General features: G+C 44.4%; 1 pseudogene; it reads left to right on the top strand.

The window, feature by feature from the left end:
• The first annotated feature begins 332 nt into the window (after positions 1-332).
• LOC113223135 lies at positions 333-3,081 on the top strand (annotated as a pseudogene).
• The last annotated feature ends 944 nt before the right edge of the window (positions 3,082-4,025 follow it).

Raw genomic sequence — 4,025 nt, 5'->3', positions numbered from 1 at the left:
ACACTGAGGACGAGGAGAGAGGGAGCCTTGTGCTCTCTCTGTATCTGAGGGAGGGCAGCACAGGGAACAGAGCAGTCTGCAGAGAGGCCAGCTCATCAGGGAAGCGCTTGTGTTCCACCTTGGGCTTTGACAAATAATCCTAAACAGAGCTACTATATGTCACACTATGGAATGTTCCAAGTAGGTGGCCATGTTTTCAAAAGATGTCTTTCTTCCTTTTGTTGTTGCCATTTTGTAGATTTAGGTTTGGGTGTATGTTTCTCCTCTCTGACTGGCACTTGAATGTTTGCTGACTCCTACTCTGTGTGACCGGGGCGTACAGCTGTGGACTGATGCATGCCGTCCTATCATCTTTCATTATCAAAGCAGTCTCTTCTTTTTTGACAGTTTGAAGAAGCATCTGTAGGGAATCCAGAAGGAGCCTTCGTAAAGGTGTTACAAGTCTGGAAGAAGCACAGGAGCACTGAGCTGACTACTGAGCTGGAGGCACCCTCAGACAGCAATGGCATCAACTTGTCAGGCTTTGGGAGTGAGCAGCTAGACTCAGTGACGAGAGCTTGCCTCATTTCTCAGTGAAAAATCTGTAAGATGTGGAATCAGTGTTACATTCCTTAAACTGCTTTTTTCAAAAGTACAAGATGGAGGTAGGCCCCTGAGTATTTTGAAAAACAATGCAAAGAGCCCCTCTCTTCAACCTGCCTCCAACAACTCAACTTATGAAAATAAACTGGGAAAGCTTTATTTTCTGGAAAATGTGTTCAAGAAAAACTCAATGAAGATAAAAGAGAAGAAAAAACTGCCATGCTTATACAGTCCAGCCTTCTAGGTAACAAATTTAAACGCTAAATATTTGAAAAGAAATTAGAAACTGCCCAACCACGGGAAAACAGCCTGGCAAAGATTCCAAATGTTGGCAAAAGCCTGCGGGGAGTGAACAGAGTCCTCATGGGCCTAAGGAGCATCCAGAAAAGGCACTTCAAAGAGGTGGGAAAGCAGAGCATAAGGAGGGAACGGGGTGCCCGGGCATTCGTGGAGAATGCTGCCAAAGAAAAATGGCTCAGGAGTCCAGCCCCAAGGGAGCTGGAACAGCCTCACGAAGAGCAGGGGCCCAAGAAGTCAGCAGGAAACGCTGTCTACACCAAGCCTCCGTTCACACTGGAGCATAAGGCGGCAGTCTTCTCTTTGCTGAAACCCTTCTCCATGGGCGTGCCTTCTGCCTCTATCCCCGCAAAAGCCCGAACTGAGGTCAGAAACAGATTGAAAGACTTAACTTATGCCATTTTGGTTTTAGAAGATGCAAAGGCTAGAGTTAAAACCAATCGTACATTCCAGAAAAAAATACCGCTTTCTTAAAAGTTGCTCCCATGTGGTCCACAGAACACCCAAGGCCAAAAAGAGTCAAAAGTTCAGAAAGAAAAGTTTTCTCAATAGACTGATGCTCACAAAGAGGCCTCCATTCTCTGCAGCAAAGAGCCTCATAAATTCCCCTTCACAAGGGGATTTTCTGTCTTTATGAGGCCTGAGTCCTCAGGAAAATCCTTTTCCAGTAGTATTTGCTCCTTCAGAACGTTTTATAGAGAACACTAACGTAAAAAACACCACAGCAAGAAATGCATTTGAAGAAAACATTTTTATGGAAAACACTACTATGCTAGAAGGCACCATCTCTGAAAACACAACCTACAGTCATCCTCCTGAGGCAGATTCCACTGGGACTATGTTCAACTTAGAGACGACTGTTAAACACACCAATGAAACACGATGGGAATACAACAATGTGGGCACTGGCTTGTCCTCCAAGCCCAAAATCTTCTACTACTCATTGCCCTTGTCTCTAGGTGACCAGTTTGAAATTCAGCTAAATCAGCAGCTATGGTCCCTCATCCTCAACAACGATGTGAGAAGGCTCATTTCTCATGTTATCCAAACCTTGAAAATGGACTGCTCTGAGACCCACGTGCAATTGGCCTGTGCCAAGCTCATCTTCAGAACAGGCCTCCTGATGAAGCTTCTCAGTGAGCAGCAAGAACTGAGAACTATATTAACGAGAGCACAGAAGCACAGAGTGAACAGAAAGAGCAGGACCACACAGAAACATGGGACCCAGACTTTCTCATCATTTAGCATATGCCAGGAACGTTGGGGTGATCAGACCCAACACCAGGTCATGGGGGCTACGAAATGTAGTGGAGTCAAAGGAATGAGACAAGACAAATTAAGAGAACATAGGGTGGGTCCAGGGGGCCAACGCCAGTATGGAGGCTGTGAAGGCTCTGCGAGGGCTCTGGGAGCCCACACTATTTATTGGTAATCAAACAAAGAAGCAGGTGGTGAGGACGTGTGGACGTGGGGGTAACAGGTGAGGATGTGAGGACGTAGGAGTAGAAAGGCAGCAGTGCATCAAGCATAGCTGTGATGGCTTAGCATATGCTATGCCACTTGAGATAAGGGAGACAGATTCTTCTAATTCAAGATACAATCAATTTATGATCTTGGGAGAGAAGGGAGCAAGGGGCCAGCGAGTCTGGACACATTCCAGAAGCTACAAGGGGTTTTATGCCCTGAGTCCTGGGTTCTCTCCAAGCTACAAGGGGTTTTATGCCCTGGGCTTAGACTATAGTGTGGCAGGGCAGCCTTCCACCCTTTGGTGCAGAGCTGGGTGTTTCATAGGTCATGAGGGGTTTTAGACCCTGGACCCAGCACATGTTCCAAGACTCTTTTACATTATGTCAGACAAGCAAGCCCTGCCTCAGCCCTTCCACCAACAATAACTATTCAATAGTTAGCTTTCATGCCCTTAGTTTTTTAAAAAAATTATTCTTTCCTTTTTTTTTTTAAACTTCACTAAAGAAGTTCCAGGATATAACAAACTCATCTTAGCAATATCTGTGACTGTAATACTAACGATTTTGATTATAATTCACTGTCTCATTGAGGTAAGGACAATAATTAATTCAGGTTTTCAGAATGCAGTCCTGTCTTTGTGTGGAGTCAGAGCCCACAAACTCAAAACCAAAGCCACTTTCTCACCTGCTGCTACTTGACACTCTTCTTCAGTCCTTTAAGGCTGAGGTATGCTTCCTTCTTCCTGTGTATTTTCAGCCCAAAGTGAGACTTTTGAGTTGGGAAGAGATACTTCTGAATTAAACTACTGATCAGTGTCACCTACTTCTAATCCCAACCACCTTTATTCTAGGCATACCATACTTGCTACCATGCTTACCCTTCTATTGGGCACCTTTGTCCTCCTTCCTGTTGGCCTTCTGGTTCCTACCCAACTGTCCAGTCCATAGGCCTCAATAACTCATTTTTGCCCACCCCTGTGGTAGCATTGGCTGCCGCCTTTATCTACTCAAGTAACCGTTTTATCACTAATTTATTATTCTGTGTTTTCATTTATAGGCTCTTACCTAGCCATATGGCCTGCTGCCTCTGCCAATTTAAAAATAGCATTGAGGTTGTTTGCAAGACAGTCAAGCTGCATTGCAATAGTGCATGTCTGAGAAACACCACACATTGTCATGAGTCCAAATTGCCTGGTGATAACTTGTTACATTATTTTAAGTATTTGTTTCTAAATTTTTTTATTTTTTAATTAAAAAAAATTTTTTTATTTTTTATTTATTTATTTTTTGAGACAGAGTCTCACTTTGCCACCCAGGCTGGAGTGCAGTGGCCGGATCTCAGCTCACTGCAAGCTCCGCCTCCCGGGTTTACACCATTCACCTGCCTCAGCCTCCTGAGTAGCTGGGACTACAGGCACCCACCACCTCTCCTGGCTAGTTTTTTGTATTTTTTAGTAGAGACGGGGTTTCACCGTGTTAGCCAGGATGGTCTCGATCTCCTGACCTCGTGATCCGCCCGTCTCAGCCTCCCAAAGTGCTGGGATTACAGGCTTGAACCACCGCGCCCGGCCAAACTTTTTTATTTTTAATTGATGATAAAATTTTCAGCTAATGATATAATTGCTTTATTTTTATTTACTCATTCAGAGTTAAACTCCCTAAATTTCTGAACTCCTTCCT

Source organism: Piliocolobus tephrosceles, unplaced genomic scaffold (genome assembly GCF_002776525.5).
Source record: "Piliocolobus tephrosceles isolate RC106 unplaced genomic scaffold, ASM277652v3 unscaffolded_38988, whole genome shotgun sequence".
NCBI lineage: Eukaryota > Metazoa > Chordata > Mammalia > Primates > Cercopithecidae > Piliocolobus > Piliocolobus tephrosceles.
The sequence above is the reverse complement of the archived record's forward strand: the minus strand, read 5'-3'. Positions and strand labels throughout refer to the sequence as shown.